Source organism: Cetorhinus maximus, chromosome 12 (assembly GCF_964194155.1).
Source record: "Cetorhinus maximus chromosome 12, sCetMax3.hap1.1, whole genome shotgun sequence".
Classification (NCBI taxonomy): domain Eukaryota; kingdom Metazoa; phylum Chordata; class Chondrichthyes; order Lamniformes; family Cetorhinidae; genus Cetorhinus; species Cetorhinus maximus.
Window position 1 is genome coordinate 116,990,096 of NC_135890.1, and position 25,230 is coordinate 117,015,325.

At 44.9% G+C, this 25,230-nt stretch overlaps 1 long non-coding RNA gene across 1 annotated transcript; it reads left to right on the plus strand.

Moving 5' to 3' along the window:
* Positions 1-737: 737 nt before the first annotated feature.
* Positions 738-23,089, plus strand: LOC144687904 (uncharacterized). Its single transcript, XR_013578239.1, has 2 exons — positions 738-827; positions 20,053-23,089. It is a non-coding gene; the product is annotated as an uncharacterized LOC144687904 (long non-coding RNA).
* The last annotated feature ends 2,141 nt before the right edge of the window (positions 23,090-25,230 follow it).

Consider the following 25,230-nt stretch of genomic DNA (forward strand, 5'->3'; position numbering starts at 1 on the left):
TTGCATTTCTCCTACATGTTCTGCTGAAGGGCATATCAATCTTGTTCAGACCTCACATCTTCAAACAATCATTTCTCTCCGTGGGATTTGAAGATTCTCATCTCTGTGTTCAAATCCTTCCAAAGCCTCACCCCCTCTCCATCTCTGTAACATCCTCCAGCCCTACAACCCTCTGGGATATCTGCGCTCCTCTAATTCGGGCCTCTCACACATCCTTGATTTTCATCCCTCCACCATTGGGTGGCTGTGCCTTCAGCTGTCTGGACCCCAAGCTCTGGAATTCCCTCCCTAAACCTCTCCGCCCCTCTACCCCTCTCACCTTTAAGATGTTCCTTGGAACCTATCTCTTTGACCAAGCTTTTGATCGCCTATTCTAATATCTCATTATGTGGCTCAGTGTCAGATTTGATAATGCTCCTGTGAAGCACCTGAAGGTGTTTTATTCCAGGGGTGGCCAAACCGTGGCTCACGAGCCACACTCAGCTCTTTTCAACATAAAGTGTAGCTCAGTGACCGGGGGGCTGGAGTAGGCCCAATGCACAGTGAACAAGGTGAGAGGGGCAATTGGCGGAGCAGCCTCGCGCTCTAACATAAGGGATAGCGAGATGACTGGTTTGTGACCGCGTCTGGGATCCTTCCCCTTTCCTGTGTTTTGTCATTTGTTCATGCATTAATTAACCGTTCAGCAGATGCATGCAAAACCTTTGCTGCCACCTAAACACAATGCATTTCTTGGTGAAAACAGCGGGCGTTCCAGCAGCAGAAGCAGGGCACTGAGTCTCACCTCCACTGGGTGCAGGTTTTCAAGCGGTGGGCTGGTGAAGAAGGTAGTTGGTGTTGTTCTGGAGCTGAGGAAGGAATGCTAGATATCGGGAAAACAAGCTACAAGCGGCAGGGAGATAAATAAATACATATATTAGTAAATGTTCTTGCATACATATTCTTTTTATACTATTTGCACTTACATTTTTGCTAAATATATTTCCTCATGTAAGTGCGTGCAGTAGTGATAAAAAATGTTGTCTTAAAAGGTTGTCTGTCCGTGTCTTGTGGCTCTCGAATGCCTGAAGATTATTGTATGCAGCTCTAAGGTTCAGAAAGTTTGGCCGCTCCTGTTTTATTCCATCAAAAGAGCCATAAACAATTCTCCTAGAGTTATACAGCACTGAAACAGGCCCTTCGGCCCATTGTGTCCGTGCCGGCCAATTCTCTTGTCAATATCAGGTCAATGTCATAAATTTGAAAGTGGACATTCAGTGGTGAACGGGTTACTGCAAAAAGCCGAGCCAAAGTTAAAAGACCCCATGACACCATTTCAAAGAAGGGTGGTGAGTTATCTCTGGCCAATATTTATCCATCAATCAAAACATCGCACATACAGATTATCTGCCCATTATCACATTGGGATCTTGCTGTGTGCAAATTGGCTGCCGTGTTTCCTACATTATAACAGCGACTACATTTCATAATGACTTCATTGGTTGTAAAGTGTTTTGGGACATCCCAGGTTTGTGAAAGGCACCAAATCAAAGCAAGTCTTCCTTTACTTTTTAATTCTTTGGAAGTGTTAGGCCTTTTCAGGTTTCAGGTGTGGGGCTTTCTCTTTCACGCAAAGCCTGAAAAAGGGAATCTGCGAACATCTAATCAGCGGAATTAGCAAAATGCGCAGAGCCAAGAAAACATCATTTGTCAAATTCTTAAAATAAATTTAAAAGCTTGTTGCTTCAGTTCGATGCAGAAGTGCACTCTTGAGGTAGCCTGTAGGGAGAATAAAGGGGGACTACAGCTTTAAGGAGTCTGCATTGTAAATTCAAGCTGTTTCCACTTGTGAGGGAATTCAATCTGAAACAGTCACTAATACATCCAATAAAGAATCCTGTAGAAACTCCTTTACCCAGAGAGTGATTAGAATGTGGATCTTGTTATCACCGAGTTGTTGAGGCAAATAGCATAGATGCCTTTAAGAGGAAGCTAGATAAGTACATGAGGGAGAAAGTAAGAAAAGGACATGCAGATAGGGTAAGATGAAGTAAAGTGGGAGTAGAGGGTGGAGCATGAACCAGGTGGGTTGAGTGGCCTGTTTCTGTAAAATCTCTGTAATTCTATGCGAAACAGAGTAAAGTTTGCAGATAAGCAGCTATAAGTGTTTAAATAGACAGAGGAGTTAATGTGAGAGGTATATCATGCTCACTTTATTTTAAGCACTGTACTTGATGTGCTGTGATAGCAGGTTGGCTGGTCAGATATCTATCAGGCATGTCAAATGGAAACTTGGCAGCTGTCAGCACTGTGTTTGTTCTCTAATGGCTGACTCGGGGCCAAGATCCTTTTTAGTCATCACTTGTAAACAAACATTAACAGTAGGAGAGCGAGGATTCAGGAGGATGCCTCAAACTCGACACTGCAACACATGACGATCCATCACTCCTTTGTAAATTGAAATTGCAACCTCACTGGCATACTCTCCCCCCACCCTTCCCCTCCCTTTAGAAAGCAATGTTTGATGATGCCCACAGCTCCCATAACCAAGTGGCTCACCTCAGCTGAGAAGATGGAACACGTGTATTCAGTGGATATTTAATCACTCAGGCCGCTGCTGCTGCTGGGCACCTTCTCATGGTCAGTGACTAATGGCCGCAGATTGAGACTCAGAAACGTACTGCCACCTAATTCCCCTTGATGCTAGAGTCTGACACTGGCCCAGGTTTAACATGCAGGAGTGAGGAAAAGGACTTCTCAAATTACTAATGGTAAATAATAAATGTTAGTCTTTGTCTCCTTTTGTGCCTGAATTTTAGTGAATTCCTTTCCTAACATACAAAATATGTACACTTGTCAGCGTCATAAAATTATTTAAAACATTAAATTCCATTTAAAAAATTTATGATATATCTTGTGTGAGGCATGTATAATTACCTAAGTACAATTTTTTAAAGTAATATCAGAATCTTGTGTACATATGTAGAAGTCCCTGCATTTCAGTCTCTCTTTTTGTTTATCTTTGTGTGAATTTTTGTAAGTCTATGTATGTCACTTTGTTTCTATATATATTGTGTGCCTCCTCATAAGCCAATGGAAATCAACCCCTGCAGTGTATTATACTGGCCTCTTCTCTCCATCTCAATTCACCTTTCACTCCCTCTTTCCTGCAGTTCCCAGCTGAAGATCTCGCGGCTAAACTTTTGCCTCTAGCCATGTTCCCTTTTCAACTTCAGCCCTGGAAAGATTGTCTGCAGCCTCTAGAACCAGGCAGTGCCTGTCTTTCCAAATGAAGAGTTGTGTGCTCAGTTTCACACTCGATGATGCCCTTGGCAAAGGAGCAAGCTAGATAGTTCCAAAATAGATATTCCCCTGAAGGCTTTGGGTCTTGCTGAGGTATATTCCCATTGGCACCCATTAAGCACCTCACCTTGGCAGACTTGACAATAAGTACAGGTGAGTTGTCCTGCTGCGAGGGGCACCACAGCCAATCATGGCATCGCCCAAAGCCCAACATATATCTTCCCCTGCACTCAAACCAATTGTAACTCCCCTACCATCACCCTCATAAAGAGCAGCTCAGCTCCACACAGTTCTGCTGAAGGGTCATGAGGACTCGAAATGTCAACTCTTTTCTTCTCCACTGATGCTGCCAGACCTGCTGAGTTTTTCCAAGTAATTCTGTTTTTGTTTCAGCTCCACACAGATCTGACTTGGGACTTTATAGTTTAGTTACTTGCTAAGTAAGGTCCCAAACCATTGGAGGAGCCTGAAATACATTTCCACATTGGGTGTGTCCTGGTATACTACCTGGTACACTAGCCATATAAAAGTGTTTGGTTTTGAGTTATGTTTTGTATGTTTTTTTTCTATTTATAAAGAACATTTTACAGCCAATGAAGTGGTTTTGAAGTGTAGTCACAGTTGTAATATAGGAAGCACAGCAGTCAATTTGCACACGGCAAGCTCCCAGAAACTGTAATGTAATAACCAAGTAATCTACTTTTTGGTGATAATTATTGAGGTACAAACATTGACAAGGACACTGGCGATATCTGCTCCCCTTTGAAACAGTGCCTTGGAATCTTTTACATTTACCTAAGAGGCCTTGGTTTGACTTCTCACTTGAAAGATCCCATCTCCAACAGTGCAGCATTCTCTCGCTACTGCATTGCAGGGTCTGCCTGGATCTTTTGCTGAAGTCTCCTGAGTAGGATTTGAACCCACAACCTTATGACGCAAAGGCAAGAGTGCTACTAACTATACTACGGCTGATACATAAAGTGGCCCTGGGTGAAACCTTCCCAGATTTGCACTAAGTTGCAGGCTGGTAAAATGATGTTTCACCCACTGGCCGTAATGGCGGCTTTTCACGCCGTATTGTCCCAAACTCACCGCATTAATTCTGCATTCACGGGAAACATGCCGTTTCCATGGTGGGCGGGCTCTCATTCACCCGCCATGCCATTACCTCAGTGCTTCAGCACGCCGGGCGCCACGTTTAAAATGCAGCCACGCGTACACCTCTCAGTGCTTCCAGCCCAGGACTGCCGCATGGGAGACAGGATGGCCCTAAAAGACAAAAAGACTGCAGCCCCTGCTTCAGTGACATGCCCCTCAAGCACCTTTTGAACGCCGTGGAAGCCCACTGTAATGTCTTCAACCCCTGCTCGGCCCACAGGATGGGCAGCTGCCAATGCCCTGCAAAAGAGGACAGCCACACAGTGCTGCTACAGGATGAATGGTCTCATCCTTTCCGCCAGGGTGAGTCACTCCTCTCATCACTCTCAACTCATACACTCACAAATCCATCACACATCCACAGGGATCTCACAGGTCAAGGGACAGCACCACTAAGTCTCACACACGCCCTCATATCTCCATCAGGCTTATACCCTCTTTAGCTCAAGTCTTCATCCTGTCCATGTCTCTGCTCACCACACAAACATTCCACACAGTGCCCTGTGTCCTGCTCACACTCTCTCCATCTGTTTTCATGCAGGAGAAGCTGGCTCACATCAGCAGGGAGAGGTCCCAGGCCAGGGGTGGAGTGGCCCACATTAGGCCCCTCACTCACGTTGAGGAGCATGCCATTGTGCTGACTGGTGAGGACATGGACTGTACCTGCAGCAACAGTGAGGCCGGCGGTGAACATCCTCATGAGGATCCTGCACCACATCATCCCCCTCTCAATGCAACTGTGAGTGCTCTCTCTCCTGCTTCTGACTCTGCTGCCATGCACTCATTATCTCTGCTTTGGTTCACAGGGAGCTCTGCCAAGTGACCGACACCCTCAGCCAGTCCCTCAGCTCCATCCACATCCTCACCTCCAGTCAAGAGGACACCTCCTCCATTGAAGAGCTGAAAATAAGCAGCCTGGAAGACCCATCACAGCGCTTACCCACACCCTGCACCAGCGCAGGGACACCCACCTCAGTGGGACCTAGATCTAGAGCAGGCTCGGGTTCACAATCTGGTGGTCACCACACAGACACGTGTCAGCAGCAGCAGGAGGAGGCAGGTTCAACCTAGCTCCCCGGCACTCAGAGGACTGCTGGGGAAGAGGCATGTGTGAGGTCCGAGTCTGATGACGAGCCTCTGGAATTGGCCTTCCAACTCATCCTGGAGAGTCAGCAGAAGAAGGGAGAACATGACACAGAGCTGTTGGGAGCCCTCAAACGGGGTGGCACACAAGTGGGAGGAGTGCGTCCGCCTGCTCTCTGATGAAGTGGTGCCCACATGTGAGTGTATGGTGGACACCGTGAGGAGTATGGTGGACGCCGTGAAGACCCTAGTGCAGCAGAACACAGAGATGTGCGCAGGCTTGTGCTCCATTGCAGGAGCCATGGGTGAGTTCCTGCAGTGGCAACACTAGAGGGAAACAAGGCACCTTGACATCCCTCCAGGTGCTCCTTCCCCTCAAGGAGTCAGGCTGGGGCCCCTAGGAACTCAAAGGGAGGAGGAGCAGCAGCTGGACACCCCTGGGTCATCCACTCAGGAATCTCAGAGGCTGCCCTCTCCCTCCAAGTCCCCTTTGCCTGTGAGCCCCTCAGCCTTGTCCTCAGTCACTGCGGAGGGAGCAGCTGGCCAATGAGTGATTCTGGAGGGGCAAGTGTGTGTGTGGCAGGGCCTTTCGGAGCCTCGTGTAAGCACTCCCCAACTCACTCAGATCCTTCACATATCACACTTCCCTCAATGTCCTGAGCATTTTCAATGCTGTCTGCTGGTGTTCATTTTCAGTTGTCCATCTGCATCTCCACCCACCCAATGGTCACACTCCCCTATAGCACCTGATCCCGCCCACCATGACTGTCGTTTCACTTTCGATTTAGACAGGATGGTCTTGATTTGCCTTTTCGTCAGCTCCCCCATCTTTTCCCCTGCTCCAATCACCCATTTCCTTTCCCCCAACACAGTTGACCCCTCTAGCATCACCTTCCACCTCCCCTCCATGACCTACCAGCCACAACCCTTTTCCTTTGGGGATGTCCGGGTGAACGTGCACATCCCCTTCCTTCCCGAAAATCCCACCCTCATCCACATTCACCTCCCCGACCTCCTCCTTCCCACCCCCAGAGTCCATGTCTGTCTCCGAGCCCCCACCACCCATGCTCACCATCCCTTCTACCACTACCATCGAACCCTCACCCTCCCACCCTACACCCTCACTCTGCCCTCGGTCATTCTCACTATTCCCTTGTACCACACCCACACTCAGTTCACTCGCCAGGAGGCAGCCATGGACTCATTAGAGCCCTCCCTTGATTGTTCACCAGGACATCCCCCCTCCGGACCCCTTCCCCTCTTGGAACCCCTTCCTTCCCCCACCTTGGTCCTACCCCCTCCAGACTCCACCCCCGCTTATTCCTTCCCTCTTCCTGACTCCTTCAGACACCCTTTCTTCTTCCACCACCCTTAACCCTTCCCTCCTCCTGACTCTTTCCTCCATTTACTTCTTCCTCCAGCCTTACTCCCTCCCCTCTCCGCACTCCTTCCCCGCTCCGCACTTCTTCACTTATAACTTCCAACCCCCCCCCTTACACCGACCTCCTCAGTCACTGTCTTCTCCCCTGTTACCCCCTCCTCCCCCATACTCCCTCCCACTTCCCAACCTCCCCATGACACCTTCATTGCCCCCTCCCAACCTCACCCCATCCTGACACCTTCATTGCCCCCTCCCAACCTCACCCCATCCTGACACCTTCATTCCCCCCTCCCAACCTCACCCCATCCTGACACCTTCATTCCCCCCTTCCCAACCTCACCCCATCCTGACACCTTCATTCCCCCCTCCCAACCTCACCCTCTCCCAGTCGATCCTAGACCTTCCTCTCCCACCCCCCGGTACATCTTCCTCTCCCAAACACAGCTGGACCTTCCTCTCCACCCCCTCGACCATCATCTGTTGTGAGCATCGACAGTGACTTTCCAACTTCCGTGAGCTGCTTCACGACAGAGCCATGTCCATGAGAAGCCACCCAGCAAGCCATGGACGTTCCTCCATCATCTGCTCACTGGATGTCCGTGATGTGAGCCAGGCCCTGGTGTTAAGTCCCAACTTCTACACGACACAGTTGTCAAGATGCGTTCTGCACCGGCATGCATCATGCTGACATGGACGAATGATCCAGCGGTGGAGGTGGATCAAGGCAGGCTGGCCTTATAACGATATGCTGATGTATTACAATGAGGTTCCCAATGTATGATGGCGGGGAACGCAGCCCGCCATCGATGGGCTGAGCAGACAATTGCAAACTGGTTTCGCGACGTCGTGAAACCGATTTTTGGCCTTCCCGCCATATTGTCCGCTGGGTGCAGACGCTTCCACCCCATATGATGCATATCTCCTAGTGGTGAAATGAAAGTTGCAATACTAGATCTGAAACGTGGCCCCCTTCTTTGCTGTAAGGTTCTATGAAGGGTTTAATATGTAAAGCAGTACTACGGAAATGCATTAGTCACAGCACTGTGCACGGGATTCATCAGAGTACTCATCCCAAACTGTCAACACAGATCCCATTCAATTAATTAATCCTTTTCTCACTTAATGTTTTTTTTAACTCTTATTACTTAGAGAGCGTACTGTAAATACTTCAAGTCAAGCCTTTTGCTTTTCGTCTTACTTTCAAACAGATTCGTATGGAACATGCCATAAATCTTGATAAGCTGAATGTTGATAGCACATGCAACAAAACAAAAAGATTCCCTCTTAATTACTTATCATTTGGGAGTGATAGTCTACAGATGTAGTGCCAAGTGTGTTTTTAAATATTTGAAAGGGTCTCTATTTTTTGTATGCTGCCAGGACCTGTTGCTTAGAAATAAAGCCAATATATAAGTTTGACAAACAAAATATGCATCACAATCCTAGCCCTTTTCACCAATTGTGAACCTAACTTTAGTTTTAAATTACAGCTCAAACCTGGTTTGTGGTTTGGAATTGCCTGCTGTGCAGCAAGTAAAATTCGCCTTGGGCATGTTATTGTAGAAATGAATTTTATATGAATGAAGTGTTGTATAGAAGTTATAACAGGCTTATTGGGAAATGAGTCAGATTACATATTGGGCACTGAAGGAGGATTATCAACAACAAAAATGTTAATGCAGAGAAGATTTACCAGAATTAACCAGGGATGAAGGGCGTCTGTTATATGGAAAGGCTGGAGAAGCTGGGATTGTTCTCTTTAGAGCAGAGAAGGCTGAGGGGAGTTTGAGAGAGGTGTTCAAAATCATGAAGGGTTTCAATCGAGCAAATAAAGAGAAACTGTTTTCAATGGCAGAAGGTCGGTAACCAGAGGACACAGGGGGCAGAAGGAGCCAGAGGCAACAGGCAGAATTTAATGCCCTCCCCCAATGGTGAGTTTGGCAGCAAGGGCAATTAATTGGGTGGGAAGGTGGTACGAACATACGAGCATGCTAAATGGGAGCAGCAGTAGGCTATTCGGGCCCTCAAGTCTGCTCCGCCATTCGATAAGATCATGGCTGATCTGTTTGTGTTTCGAATTCCACATTCCAATCTACCCCCGATAACCTTTGACTCCCTTGCCTAACATAGATGGGGACCTTGCCACCATCCCGCTCCACCCTGACTAAGTCCATGGCGGGAAGGCCTGTGGGTGGCCTTCCCATCCCACCACCAATGGTGGCCTTTAATTGGCCAATTAATGCCCACTTAAGGGCTACATCCCACTGCTGCTGGTATTAATACAGCAGCGGGAAGGGGGCTCACCATGGGGGGAGCATGCTAAGCAAACCCTGTCATGTTTGCTTGTGTGCTCCTGGGGTGGAGTGGTGGGACAGTGGTGGCGATCCTTTGTCCAAAGTCCTTCAGTGCCTGATCAAGGCACCCAGCATCAGGACCAGCTGAGAGTCACATTATGCCCTAGCAGCACACCTCCCCTCAGCAAATCTCAGCGGGAGTGGTGTCCACCCCCAGGGTCCATGATCGTGGGGAAAGCTCACCTCTAGCCTGTTAAGTGCCTGAGTGGCACAAGATTTGGTGGACCTCCTCTGAAAGAGATGACATAGGGGCCTTACCAGCTCTTCAGCTGATGGCCGAGACCCCCATCGCCTCCATTAAATCCAGCCCGAAATGTATAGAAAATATTGATGCAGCGAACTATCGTGATGCAGAATGCGCTGTCCGAAAGGATGGTGGAAGCAGATTCAATAATAACTTCATAAAAGGGACTTGAAGGGGCTATGGGGAAAATGCAAGACAATTGGATAACTCTTTCAAAGGATTGGCACTGGTAAGATGGGCTGAAAGGCCCCCTTCTATAGATATCCCACAGCATTGGCCCTGCATGATTTGTACGGTTGGGGCCATTGTACCATGTAATGTATTATTCTGCTGCTAATCAACTGTATGGAACCTAACCTGTCTAGCATGGCCAAACAATCAAGCTCTGTGACAGCCTGTAATCAATTGCTCTTAGCCATATCTTGAGCTCTGAGATTTCAGTTGCTATGCAGTTTCTGTACAGTTTGGGTATTATTGGTGTTTTTTTCTAACTTTGTGTGTTTTTTTGTTTAAGTGCACCACCAGAAATACTCTATGCATTTGTGATACATGAAATGTGACAGGTAAAGTGTAAAACTAATAGATCTCCTTTGGTATTGCTCAGAATAATTTAAATTTTGCAGGGCTTTATGACAAGCAAATTGTATCATTTAATGTACAACCTATTGTACTGCTAAGGTGTATCTATGTTTAAGTAGGTGGCTCATCTTTAGGTGACAAGGTCTTCAGGTCGTAATTCAACACAAATCTAAGGTCAATTAGAGTTTAACTGCTGTTGCTGTTGGCAGTTTGCAATTTTTTTTAATTCATTCATGGGTTGTGGGCTTCACTGGCTGGGCCAGCATTTATTGCCCATCCCTAATTGCCCTTGAGAAGGTGGTGGTGAGCTGCCTTCTTGAACCACTGCAGTCCATGTGGTGTAGGTACACCCACAGTGCTGTTAGGAAGGGAGTTCCAGGATTTTGACCCAGCGACATTGAAGGAACGGCGATATACTTCCAAGTCAGGATGGTGAGTGACTAGGAGGGGAACTTCTAGGTGATGGTGTTCCCATCTACCTGCTGCCCTTGTCCTTCTAGATGGTAGTGGTTGTGGGTTTGGAAGGTGCTGTCAAAGGAGCCTTGGTGAATTCCTGCAGTGCATCTTGTAGATGGTACACACTGCTGCTACTGTGTGTCGGTGGTGGAGGGAGTGAATGTTTGTGGATGTAGTGCCAGTCAAGAGGGCTGCTTTGTCCTGGTTGGTGCCAAGCTTCTTGAGTGTTGTGGGAGCTGCACTCATCCAGGCAAGTGGGGATTATTCCATCTCCTGACTTGTGCCTTGTAGATGGTGGACAGGCTTTGGGGAGTCAGGAGGTGGGTTACTCGTCGCACTATTCCTAGCATCTGACCTGCTCTTGCAGCCACAGTATTTAAATGGCTAGCCCAATTCAGTTTCTGGTCAATGGTAGCCCCTAGGATGTTTTTAGTGAGGGATTTAGTGATTGTAATGCCATTGAACATCAAGGGGTAATGGTTGGATTTTCTCTTGTTGGAGATGGTCATTGCCTGACACTTGTGTGGCGCGAATGTTACTTGCCATTTATCAGCCCAAGCCTGGGTATTGTCCAGGTCTTGCTGCATTTAGTCATGGGCTGCTTCAGTATCTGAGTTGTCATGAATGGTGCTGAATATTGTGCAATCATCAGCGAACAACCCCGCTTCTGACCTTGTGATGAAAGGAAGGTCAATGATCTATATCCCAGAGTACTAAAAGAAGTGGACCTGGAAATATTGCTTGCATTGGTGGTCATCTTCCAAAATTCTATAGACTCCGGAGCAGTTCCTACAGATTGGAGGGTGGCAAACGTAACCCCACTAGTTAAAAAAGGAGGGAGAGAAAAAGCAGAGAATTATAGATCAGTTAGCCTAAGATCAGAGTGGGGAAAATGCTAGAGTCTATTATAAAAGATGTGGTAACAGAACACTTGGAAAGCATTAACGGGGTTAGACAAAGTCAGCATGGATTCATGAACGAGAAATCATGCTTAACTAATCTGCTGGAGTTTTTTGTGGATGTAACTGGTAGAATAGATAAGGGAGAGCCAGTGGATGTGGTGTATTTGGATTTCAAGAAGGCTTTTGATAAGGTCCCACAAAAGAGGCTAGTGGGAAAAAACAAAGCACATGGGATCAGGGGTAATATACTGGCATGGATTGAGAATTGGCTGACAGTCTGGAAACAGAGAGTGGGAGTAAATGGGTCTTTTTCCGGATGGCAGGCGGTGACTAATGGTGTATCACAGGGATCAGTGCTTGGGCCCCAGCTATTCACAATATATATAAAGGACTTGGATGAGGAAACCAAATGCAATATTTCCAGGTTTGCTGACAACACAAGACTGGGCAGGGTTGTGAGTTGTGAGGAGGATGCAAGGAGGTTTCAGGGTGATTTAGACAAGTTGTGTGTGTGTAGGCAAACACATGGCAGATGCAATATAATGTGGATAAATGTGACGTTATATGCTTTGGTGTGAAAAAACAGAAAGGCAGAGTATTATTTAAATGGTAATATATTGGGAAATGTGGATATACAAAGGGATCTGGGTGTCCCTGTATGCCAGTCAATGAAAGTAAACAGGTAGGTGCAGCAAGCAATTAGGAAGGTAAATGGTATGTTGGCCTTCGTTGCAAGAGGATTTGAGCTCAGAAGTAGGGATGTCTTACTGCAGTTATACAGGGACTTGGTGAGATCGTGCCTGGAGTACTGTGTGCAGTTTTGGTCTCCCTACCTAAGAAAGGACATACTTGCCATACAGGGAATGCAGTGAAGGTTCACTAGGACTGTCGTATGATGAGAGATTTGTATGACTGGGCCTGTATTCACTAGAGTTTAGAAGAATGAGAGGGGATCTGATTGAAACGTATAAAATTCTAACAGGGCTAGACAGACTAGGTGCAGGGAGATAAAAGCAAAATACTGCAGATGCTAGAAATCTGAAACAAAAACAAAAATTGGTGGAAAAACTGAGCAGGTCTGACAGCATCTGTGGAGAGAAAGACAGAGTTAACGTTTTGGGTCCAGATGCCTCTGATGAGTGCTGAAGAAGAGTCATCTGGACTCGAAACGTTAACTCCATCTTTCTCTCCACAGATGCCGTCAGACCTTTAGATGCAGGGCGGATGTTTCCCCTGGTTGGGGAGTCTAGAACCAGGGGCCACAGTCTCAGGATATGGGGCAGGCCATTTAGGACTGAGATGAGGAAAAATTTCTTCACTCAGAAGGTGGTCAACCTGTGGAATTCTCTACCACAGAAAGCTGTGAAGGCCGGGTCACTGAGTATATTCAAGAAAGAAATTGATAATTTTTTGGATATTACGGACATCAAGGGGTATGAAGAGAAAGCAGGAACATGGCGTTGAGATAGAGGATCAGCCATGATCATATTGAATGGTGGAGCAGGCTCGAAGGGCTGAATGGCCTAGCCCTGCTCCTAGTTTCTATGTTTCTATGAAGCAGCTGCAGATGGTTGGGCCAAGGACACTATCCTGAGGAACTCCTGCAGTGATGTCCTGGAACTGAAATGACTGACCTCCAACAACCACAACTATCTTCCTTTGTGCTAGATATGACCCCAACCAGCAGAGAGTTTTCCCCTGATTCCCATTGACTCCAGTTTTGCTCGGGCTCCTTGATGCCACATTCAGTCAAATGCAGCCTTGATGTCAAGGGCAGTCACTCTCACCTCACCATTGCCAAATTCATATAATTCTCCCGAATGACCTGTACCTGACCATGTCAGGAAATCACTGACTTAACTTATCTTTCTGTTTAAGTTATTTTTAGGATTGTCGAGTTACAATTTGTTGGTGTTTTATACAAAGTGTGTGATTTCTCTCTCTCTCGTTCAGCAATTCTGCCACTCTTCTGTGAGATGGAAAATAAAGCTGAACAGCTTTCAAATTCAGCCTCACCATGGTCAAATGCAATGTCTAAAGACTGCCTGGTCATTTACCCGCTCGTTTATTCAGTTGTTGTTTGTGGGTTCTTGTGTGTGCAAAATGATATTGCAGCAGTAATTACATTTGCTCAGTTGCACAGTAGTTTGAGATGTCCTGAGGTCATGAAAGGTGCTATATGAATGCAGGTTCTTTCTTACTGACCTTTCAACCAGAACTGCATTCCACAACTGAACAATCCTAAAAACAAAAAGTAGATGCAAAGAGTCATAAAGTCAGCAATTTCCTGACAGGGCTGGTTATTCACTGTCAGTCGTGAAGGCTTCCGTCACACCCAGGATTGGGAATCCATGTGCACCTGGCAATTTTCAAACTTCCATTAGCAATAGCAGTTTAACTTTAATTAAATGCAGATTTCATTCCTGCTCTGTTACTTTAAACACGTTGACATGTGTAAATCCCGTTCTTGCTTATCAAAGAATCATAGAGTCATAAAGAACAGGAAGAGGCCATTCAGCCCATTGGGCCTGTGCCAGTTCTTTGGAAGCTCTTTGCCCCCATAATCATGCAATGTTTTCCCTTCATGTATGTGATTAATTCTCTTTTGAAAGCTACTATTGAATGTGCTTTCACTAATTTTTCAGGCAGTATGTTCCGGATCATAACAGCTCATGGTGTAGAGAATTCTTCTCATCTCGCTTCTGGCTCTTTTGCCAATTAACTTAAGCCTGTGTCCTCTGGTTACCAACCCTTCTGCCAGTGGAAAACTTTCTACTTAACATGATGACTTTACACTTATTTGGGAAGACAGTGACGTAGGTTATGCCGCTGGACTAGTAATCCAGAGGCCTAGTTGAATTTTCTGGGACCATGGATTCAAATCCGACCATGACAGCTGGTGGAATTTAAATTCAATAAATAAAATCTGGAATTAAATACTAACCTCAGTGACTGTGACCATGAAACTATCATCGATTGCGGTAAAAACCCATCTGGTTCACTAATGTCCCTTTAGGGAAGGAAATCTGCCATCCTTACCTGGTCTGGCCCACTTGTGATTCCAGATCCACTGCAATGTGATTGACTCTTAACTGCCCTCTGAAATGGCCTAGCAAGCCAATCAGCTCAAGGGCAATTAGGGATAGACAACAAATGTTGGCCTTGCCAATGACACCCACATCCCATGAAAGAATAAAGAATTTGTGTTGATCACCATTGACTTGGTATCCATATTGGATGTTGATCACTATCTGCTTCCCCAGCCCCACCCCCTCCACTTTGACATTATCTGCAAACTGGGCATGTTTCACCCTCTTACTCTTTTACATAATAAAACAACCGCCCAAGCACTAACCCCTTGAGACTCCACTTCCTCATGGATTCCACTCTGGGACTTCACAGCACTCACTAACATCAAATCTGCTTTCTCTTTGCTGTCTACTTCTCTGCCACATATCAATCCAACCTGATACTGTGCCTTCCATCCCATTGGCACGTACCTTGTTATTTGTTCACTAGTGTCAGATATATTCCCAAAATCCAGGTAGATAGATAGTATCGACTGCTACATCCTTATCCCTCAGATCTGCATCATCCTCAAAGGAATCTGATAAATCGGCCAGACACAATCTGCCCTTTCTGAATTTATGCTGGCTCCATCTTTAATCAGACCCTATCCTTCCAGCTGTTCCATTATTTTCATCTTCCACCAGACGTTTCCCATAAAACTGATGATGTGTGTTCTGCACATTTCACTTATTCTACTTTATAAAATGCAGCATTCAATATGCACAGAAAATCTTGTTGGCAGATGACAAATAACAGAATGTGTGCATGTGTTTGACAAAGTGCCAAAATAAAAACAAACAACAAAACATAATCAGTTCTTAGGAGATCACAGGTTAACTTGGAATTACCCCACAACCAGTGAGGCTCACTTGCTTACCATAGTGCAATATGCACATGTTCTGACACCATCACCTCCTTTGGACCTAATCAGTTTATAAAGTTGACTTACGCTAACTTGCAAATGGTCATTTTCTTGGAATTAAGGATTCTGTGGGACATCACAGTGGATGAATGATTTGTCTATGTAAAGCTGTGCTCAGAATAGTTAACATTTATGGCTCTCCAAAAAAACAACTCCAGTCGGACAAATTAAGCCTAGAAGATAATCCAAAAAAAAGTATGCTGCAGGGTTAAGTCTGATGAACAATATTGCAGATGCCAGACCAACAGAGCATACCTAATTCTGAATGCTACCGGAAAATATCAATGCATTCTATTGCCCCAGTTGCATCACCCATAGGTCAGAGAAAATAAAGCGCCATTAATTAGGACACAGATCTCTACGAGCAGGAAGCTGATTGTCAGTAAAGTACTTACTGTAAGGAACTTAACATCATTAACTGTAAGGGGTGATGGTGGTAATGTCACTAGACTAGTAATCAGGCTCAAGCACTGGGGGCATGGGTTCAAATCCCTCTACAGTAGCTGGTGGAATTTAAATTAAATTAATGAATCTGGAATTGAAAGCTAGTCTCAGTAATAGTGACCATGAAACTATTGCCCTTTAGGGAAGGAAATCTGACATCATTACCTGATTGTTCTGCATGTGACTCCTGGCCCACAGACTGTGGTTGGCTCTTAACTACCCCCTGAAATGGCCTAGCAAGCCACCCAGTTCAAGGGCAATTAGGGATGGGTGACAAATGCTGGCCTTAGCACATCCCAGGAAAGAAAAAAAAGTGACGCTATTATTCCTGGCCTGAATGGAGATGATTGGATAATTGCCCCATCAATCACCTACCCCTGGAGACCACACTGCCAGTATTGCGTTTACACATGTAATTTTTATGTAATTCATTTGGTTAGAGAAATCACCTTGCTTTTTTATAGGGAGACGTTGCTGTAGTTTCGGTCATGAGCTCCATTTGCTGTAGTTCATACAGACTCTTAAATTGTTGGAACAGTTAACTGCTTAATATAATGCATTGTTTAAATAGACATTGTTCGCTGTTTGCTGAATAAATAGATTCTGCTGTAAAATGGTCTGTACAATGTGAGTCCTGCCAAAAGCCTTACCCAATTGCAACACATTGGTGATACAGTGGCGTCAACGGACACTTCGTAATTATTCAGCAAGTGCCGTAAAGCTGAACGAAGTCACCTCTCCGGGAGGCTCCATGCCCAATATAAGGTGTGGAATTGACAGCGTTTTATTGCAGTTACAGTGTTCCTCTCGTGTTGCTGTGCAAGATATACGCCGTGCACCAAGTAGTGCTGTGGCAGAAAAACTGCAGCACCAAGTGAATGAGTCAGTGAAAGGATTAAGTGAAGTTTCTCTTTCACACATACACGTATAATTCACAAAGTTGAAAGGCTGAAAGTTCATTTTATGCTGTCGTACCAAAACAACATGTCATGTAAGAATCATCGGCTGACATTATATGGTTTCAAACCTGTCATAAATTATGGGAAGATTCGTGCTTTTTGAATAACATTTTTCAAGAGATTGCAGCAAAGATACCTCAAATGCCAACCCTACCCATAGATTCTGCTTTGACCAAAGTGATTGCAAAGCTGCAGATATCACCTGCGGCAAGATTATGAATCGCACCTGAATCACCCATTCATCATAACTACTCACTCCAGTGTTTTAATATTATCATTCAATTGGAATCTTATTTGCAAACCAGTTATTAACTTGTTTTTCTGATGTCCAGATGGGCTTTTCTGGGCAATTATTTTAATTGTTGGAGAGTGAAACCGACAGACACAACATCCAAGGACTTTGTTTCCTTGGCACATTTTAAAAAAGGGATATTCGTGTTGTTTAAAAAAAAAAGCGGAAAATGAAAATAACTATTTCTCGCCCCGGAAAAAGGCCTGACAGTTTGATGCCAAAATTTGCTGATGAGCTTTTGACAAGTTAAGCTGCTTTCTAGTGGATCAAAGAGTCATACAAGCAAGAATGAAAGATATGAATAAATTATTGAGTGAGTGACCGATTTTAAGGCAGTGTAACACTCTACAATAGATCCCACAAACATGTACATTTGATGCACAGCCCAATCCACCCGTATGTCAGCTCTGGCTCTGACACTTTCATCTCAAAGAGGCTTGATTACACAATCTAGGCGACACTTCATTGCAGCACTGAGGGAGTGTCTCACTGTCTCCAGCACCGTCTTCCAGCTGAGACCTTAAACCGAGGTTAAAAACAGAAAATGCTGCAAAAAAACTGGACAGGTCTGGCAGCATCTGTGGCGCAAGGAACAGAGTTAACGCTTCGAGTCTGAAGAAGGGTCACGCGGAATCGAAACGTTAACCCTGTTTCTCTCTCCACCGACGCCGCCAGACCGGCTGAGTTTTTCCAGCATTTTCCGTTTTTATTTCAGATTTCCAGCATCCGCAGTGTTTTGCTTTTATCTTTACATTAAAACCCAGGCCCTCTCTGCCATCTCAGGTATATAGAAAAGACCCCAATGAATATTTTCGATGAGAACATGGGAGGCGAAATCCAACGTGTATCCGTCAACCAACACCACTTTAAACAGATGACCTGGTCGCTGATCCCATTGCCGTTTGTGGGAGCTTGCTGTGCACAAATTGACTGCTGCGTTCCCTACATTACAACAGCGACTGCACTTCAAGAAAACATGTCATTGGTTTCAAAGTGCTTTGGGGCACTCTGAGGCTATGTAAGGCGCTAGGTAAATGCATAAAATTTCTTTGTTTCGCAGATAAATCAAACATTACAACCTTGGTTTATTTTTCAACTTGGTTACAGCATGTAACCTTTTTCTCTGCTTGAGTGGGAGTCTGTTGGGTGTCCCCCTCGCCCCTGTTCGGTTTGTGCCCAGATTCCAGTGCAAGCGGCCAAACTACCAAAACAAAAAGGATGAATGAGGGAATTGTAATCATGCGTGTTACTCCCTAAAACCCTCCCGGTTGTGTTTTCCGCAGTCTTTTTTACACGGGTTAAAGCTTCAAATCACCCGAGTCAGACCCTGACCATAAACTGGCCACGGTCAGCAAGGCGAAATTGTCAGATTCTGACTGAGTGGGTTTGGGAAGGGTCTTTAAATTGCACTCATGTCCTCAGCCTCATCAGCACACATTGATGCATTGTAGAAGCTTTTCATATCACAAATATTTAATTTCTCAAGACACCGGCTACAGTTCGCCAATGAACCATAAAATGGTCCAGTGTAGTTTTTACGTAACTTTAGTGATTTTACATCAGCTTACTCGCAGGTGGAGGACTGGGCATCCTTTTTAAAAAATATATATTTTTGGTAATTAACCCATTTCAGCTGAACTGCACCAGGTTCCGACTCATGAATACATCAAGCAATACTTCTGAAGGGAACATAATTGATGCTCTATTATGCTGCCCGATTTTGTTAGTTCATGGAAGATTTTACGCCTGTAATTATGCAATTTTTATAAAGTTAATAAACTGGCAACATTGCCACAGTCTCACAGGGTTGTTACAGCGCAGAAAGAGGCCATTCGGCCCATCGTGTCTGCACCGGCTCTCCGGGGTGAGCATTTCACCCAGTGCTATTCCCCTGCCTTTTGCTTGTAACCCGGCACATTGTTTCTTTTCAAATCACCCGAGTCAGACCCTGACCATAATAAACTGGTCCCTAATCCCTTCCTGAATGCCTCGATTGGACCTGCCTCCACCCCACTCTCAGGCAGTGCATTCCAGTACAACCAGCACGATTTCAAATGCAAGAGCTTTATCCTAGGATCTTCCATACTGCAATATCCAACACAACCTCACTTTTCAAAGTTAAATTTGATACGATTTTTTTGGTCAGCTTGTTTATATCTGTTCTTCGAACCAAATTAAATCAAATTAAGTTTAAGTTCAGCAGCAGCACTGGCTGAAAACTGTTCACCCACGCTGGCTTTAGAACACAATAGCACAGGTACCACTGTTGTCTTTAACTAAGTAGATCTGTGAAAATTTTGAAGGAAATTCGCCAACTGAATTTTCACTAGAAACCAGTGGTCACTTTGAATTTACACTGTACGCAGAAAGCTACACCCTTATCCTTCAGCACAAACTTTCGGTTGACACTCAATACCATGGGGACAGAGTCACAGGATCATAACGGCACGGAAGGAGGCCATTCAGCCCATCGCGTCTGCGCCGGCTCTCCAAACGAGCATTATAACTCCTTCGAGTGAAGTGTAAAACCAAGGCCCTGACTGCTCTCTCCTCTGTAGATAAAAGATCGCGTGGTATTATTTTGAAGAGGAACTGGGAAGTTCACTCTGGTATCCTGGCCAATATTTATTCCTCAACCAGCATCAATAAATCCGATTATCTGGTCATGAACGTCTTTGCTGTTTGAGGGTATCTTGTGCGGAACTATAACGTTACAACACTACACAAGTGGCGACATTTAATTGGCTGTAAAATGCATTATCTTCGTGAAAGGTAAATGCAACATCTTTTTCTGTCTTATGTTTACCTAGTTTGTAGTTGTTAAGCAACCAAATATCTTATCTCTCTGGATGTAACTGCAGGATATAAAAATCTGATTTGACATTATATTTAAGGAAGCATTTCAACAAAGGTTACTTTTCTTCTAGGCCAACCTACCCCGGCAACTTAATAATGAGACCAAACTTTGGAGCAGAAGTAAAAAGAAGATGCTGGGTTTCGACAGTGAAGTCTGGAGATCGGTTTTCGCCAATTTCTTTGCTTACCACCTTCAACCTAACTGCAAACCAGGACGGCAATGCTAAAGGTGACCTCACTGTGAAAGGCCGCTCTAAGGGTCTGCCAATTCATTCAGTTCCTTTGTGAAATATTAGGCATTAAGATATTAGCAACACTGTTGACAGCAACAGAAAACTGGCTCCTCTTGAAAGCAGCAACGGCGTCTGGTTTTTGAAGGGATAATTAAGATGGGTGTCAATGGGAGCACCTCCTACACACTGTGCTAATCCAAGTAGCACCGATAAAGCTTCCTGGCAATGCCCTGCCTTCCCAATGCCGACACTGTCATCTGCTCACACATCATTGAGAAATGGCCTTCAAACGCATAACAGATTCCTCTAAGTCAAGTTATAAACATTTTTAAGCATTTGTGTCATCCTTATGCCCTCTGCTTTCAGCAGCTTGCAAGATATACAAATTGAGGCTGCTCATTTCAACCGCAGCTGCTCTTGTTTTCAAGCTGTTGAGGCTAGGTCAGCGGAAAATTTCAAAACTGAGATTGATAGAGGTTTCTTAGGTAAGGATATTAAGAATTATAGAATCAATGCACCTCGATAGAGTTAACGTACAAATCATCCATGACCTGATTAAATGGCGGAACAAGCTAGAGGGGCTGAATGGCCTCCTTTGTTCCCTATATGTCTATTGTAAACTCTTGCGGAACCAACGGAACTCCAAAAGAGTCAGCAGCATTAACTGTGAAAGGTAATTTTCCCTTCCCATTACAATTGCTTAATAAATTCAATACGAAGTAAATGCACGTGTGACTGCAAATATGTTATGCAGATGAAAATGTAACATACTCTGCTACAATTAATATTTGAGTGTGAAACGGGTAAATCAAAAGGAAAGGTGTGCCATTAAAAGTAAAAAGACGAGTAAGATGTTCGTATCTCTGATGTATTGTAATCAAGTCACAGGGACGGTTACCTGTCAATGAGGAGATTCTGCCGAACAGTTAAGTTACTTCTAAATGGACAGAATCAATGGGCAATAAATAATATTCCACCAGCAAACAAAGTCACATTGTTTCCACTCCATTTTGAGGTAGAAAATTGTGCCCCACTGTCTTACTTTTTATATCGTCCCACAACATGCCCTAAACAAATAGGTGACCTTTCTCCCCGTGAAATGAGGCACCTGGAAGTAACAGACCAGGCCAGGCCAAACCTTCCCTCCCTCACTATGGCAGGACACCTTCCTATGGTTGCCACCTCCTTTGGATGATACAATTGAAACTGTGAACCAGGTGATTGTGGATCCAAGGTGCAAAAAGCCAGTGTACAATGAGCCAACAATGAGGTTGTGGGTTCGAGTCCCCCACTCCAGGGTCTTGAGTGCTTAATTCAGGCTGACATTTCAGTGCAGTACCGAGAGAGTGCTGCACAGTCAGTTCAACTCAGGTGGATGCAAATGATCCCATGGAACTATTTTCATAAAGTGTTTCCTGGCCACTATTTATGCATCAACCACCTTCACTAAAGCAGACGATCTCTTCATTTGTCTCATTACTATCTGTGGGAGCTTGCTGTGCGCAGCTTTGCCCCGAAACGGGCATTAGAACAGTGACTATACCTCAAAAGTAATTCATTGGCTGTAGAGGTTTTGGGATGTCTTGAGGTTGTGAAAGGCCCTCATTCTAAAGAAATTCATGAGTCCAGTGTAAATCCAATTGCAGGACTTTAACTGAATGGCTATTTGTGGCTAGTTCAAAATATCACTGTATATGGAATCACCTCTTGATAGTTCAGTTCCTCAGGCAGAATGTGCCATTGAGTCTGTGTTTCGTGAGGAAATCCTCGCCCCATGTGGATTCAGATAATTTTCCTGTCTGCAAGAATTCTGTACTCAGGGGGTTCGCTCATCTGGGATCCGATCCTCACACCAGCAAAACGAGAGGGAAGAAACCTGTGCCAAACACGGAGATCTGTAGTACCCCATTTTTCAAAGCATGTTAAACGGCCATTCAAAGTTCACTCATTCCCCCTAAAAAGTACTCTTTTAATATTTCATTTCAATATTTATAGTTGCAGATCATTGAAAATGGCAACCTGAAGAACTATTGCCTCAAATCGGCCCTGTGGGTTTAGCTAAGCTGATCTTTTGAACAATGTGAAGTGTTGAGGTTTCCGCTTGCAGTTAACGGTTCTGTTTTATCCATAGGATTCATTCAGTGTCCTGAATATATACACACTCGGCTGCGCTGTTACACAACGCGGCAAGGGTGGGCTGGGCTAAGACAACATCTCCTTGAGGTCAAAGTCTTCTCTGCTCATCAGTGCAATGTCATTACAATGCGAAGCCCAGTTCAACGAAACACGTGCATTTTTTTTTGGAACACAGCAGAATTTTAGCTTGTGCTTGAAGTCCAATAAGAAAGTGCCACCGAGACCCCACATCTCAAACCCCAGTGAAATCTCTGATGGTTGAATGAAGGATATGGGGGGCCGCCCTTTATTCTTTTCCGGATCAGGAAAACATTCCAAAACTGCGATGTGGAAGAATCTTATTCTCAGACTTCCGGTTTCAACCAGCAACTAAATCCAACCCCTAAACTGACGAGGGGGTTTGATGTCCCTGTGTGATCCGCAAGCGCCTTAAAATTTTTACGAAACTGTAGATTTTGTGATGTGGAAATTGTATTCTAATTCAAAACATAATTATATTTATAAAGTAGAAGTCCAGAGAGCATGTTTTTCCCCTGTATACACCAGGACCCTGGATCATTGTTGATAACTATTTAATAATTATCAAATGGCAAGTATTCCTCACCGCCGCATGTTACCCTCGGGAAGTTTAGATCCTCCTTGTCCTGATTAACTCACCGTTTAATTTCCTGTACTTATTTCATATCTGGGCTATTTTCATGAGTGTAACTATTACATAAAATATTTCCATTTCCTGTAAGTGTCAAATTTATTTCCTGTAACACATTCCTTGTCACACCTCCCCTGTTACACTTTCCCGTTTATGGTAATATCCCTGGTTTAAAATAATGTCACCTGCTGCTCGGGAACTTTCATTCATTCATGGGATGTGTGCTTCGCTGGCTGGGCCAACATTTATTGCCCATCCCGAGTTGCCCTTGAGAAGGTGGGGGTGAGCTGCCCTCTTGAACCGCTGCAGTCCCTGTGGTGTAGGTACACCCACAGTGCTGTTAGGGAGGGAGTTCCAGGGTTTTGATCCAGCGACGGTGAAGGAATGGCGATATATTTCCATGTCAGGATTGATTGGCCTGTAGGGGAACTTGCAGGTGGTTCTGTTGATTTAAAATGCAAGTTATTGCCGGCTGGAGTTGTGTAGATGGGAACACACTTACAGTAACCAGTAAACCAGAGAGAATTAAAACCTCGAAGAATAAACTGCAATAAGTAATTAGAGCAGTAATTAGCATATTATTAATATTAATTATTAGCAATAATAGACCATAGTTTGCCTGGAGGGGAGGGTTTCTCACCTGCTCTGTTTCTTTTTAAACTTTAGTCTATAAGTGGTTTAGATACTTAGGTGTGATCTTTCTCCCAATGTTCGGTGTGGTGGGTATTGGGAAATGGGCATTCTCCATGTGAGTTCCCGATCTCGGCCATTAGGGTTGAAGCTAAATTGTTGCTCTTTAAGTACCTTTCATGTTGACGTTCGTTTAGATTGCCAAAGGCTGGGATCCAATGGGCTGCCTCCCTGAGTTTACACCACTACATCCAGCTTCCTCGACTCAGCAGCCAGAATCGTCGAGGCACAAAAAAAAACCTGAATGGGTCTCTAATTCTGCTGCCAGAATACGGGGAGCGAATCACAGTGGGGTTAATGCAGTGCAGCCCTCACTTTGGTCATGCGTTCCCCCTTAATCTGAGCCATTGTAAAGTTGCATTGATATTGGGGTTAAGAACCACGCTAATGCCACTAGCTCCCAATGCATTGGCCTTGGAGAGCCGTGGTTAGCCCAGGGTAAATTAGTGGGACTGAGATCATGAAGCTGGAAACTCTTGGTTCAAACAGGCTGTTGGGCCTCAGGAAAATCTGACAAATTAACTTTGGGGAGGCTTTTATCTGTCCCGTGCATAGGGAGGCAGTGGAACCAGAAAGCGGGGTGGGGTGGGGTGGGGGGGGCGGAAAATGTCACTGGATTAGCAATTCAGGCTAAAGCTCTTGGGATACTAGGTTCAAAAGTTACCATAGTCACAGTAATGGTGACCATGAAACTATCATTAGATAAAAGCAAAAAAAACTGCGGATGCTGAAAATCCGAAACAAAAACAAAAATACCTGGAAAAACTCAGCAGGTCTGACAGCATCTGCGGAGAGGAACACAGTTAACGTTTCGAGTCTGTATAACTCTTCATTGTTGCAAAAACCCAACTGGTTCACTAATGTCCTTTAGGGAAGGGAATCTGCTGACCTTACCTGGTCTGGCCCACATGTGAATCCAGTCCCACAGCAACGCGTGGTTGACACTTAATTGCTCAGTTCAAGGGCAGGTAGTCACAACTGTCGGCCTTGCCAGTGACACCCACATCCCGTGAAAGGATTTTTTTTTAAAAGCAGGTTGGGGGCGAGCCGCGTGGGAATCATTCTAGGCAACACTTGCATGGTCATGATGCAAACTGGTGGAGGCTTTCCAATAAGAAAAGCGACAAAATGTAAATCCAACAAAAATAAACATTTTTAAAGGGCAAATGTTATCTTCTTTGCTCATTACAGAGCTCGGCTCCGACTTACACACTGCCCGAGTCAGGATAATTTCCCGACCGATATCTCGCGGAATTTTAACAGTTTGTCTCAAGTGGATCTGTATCTTGTATAAACAAGGAATAAATCAAACTGGGGAAGCACAAATTCACACTGAACTCCTGCAGACTCGGCTGCCTCACATCTCAGTGTCACAATTCTGGAAGATTATCAACAACTCCTTAAGAACCACTGACAAGTTTACAGAGTGTCGGAACTGGAAATCTTGCCAGGCGATTTTTCCCTCTCTGAATGATCTAACCATTTCCTTTAAAGAATTAGGGACCATTATTTTCAGCATACACAATTGCACTTTTTCCTCC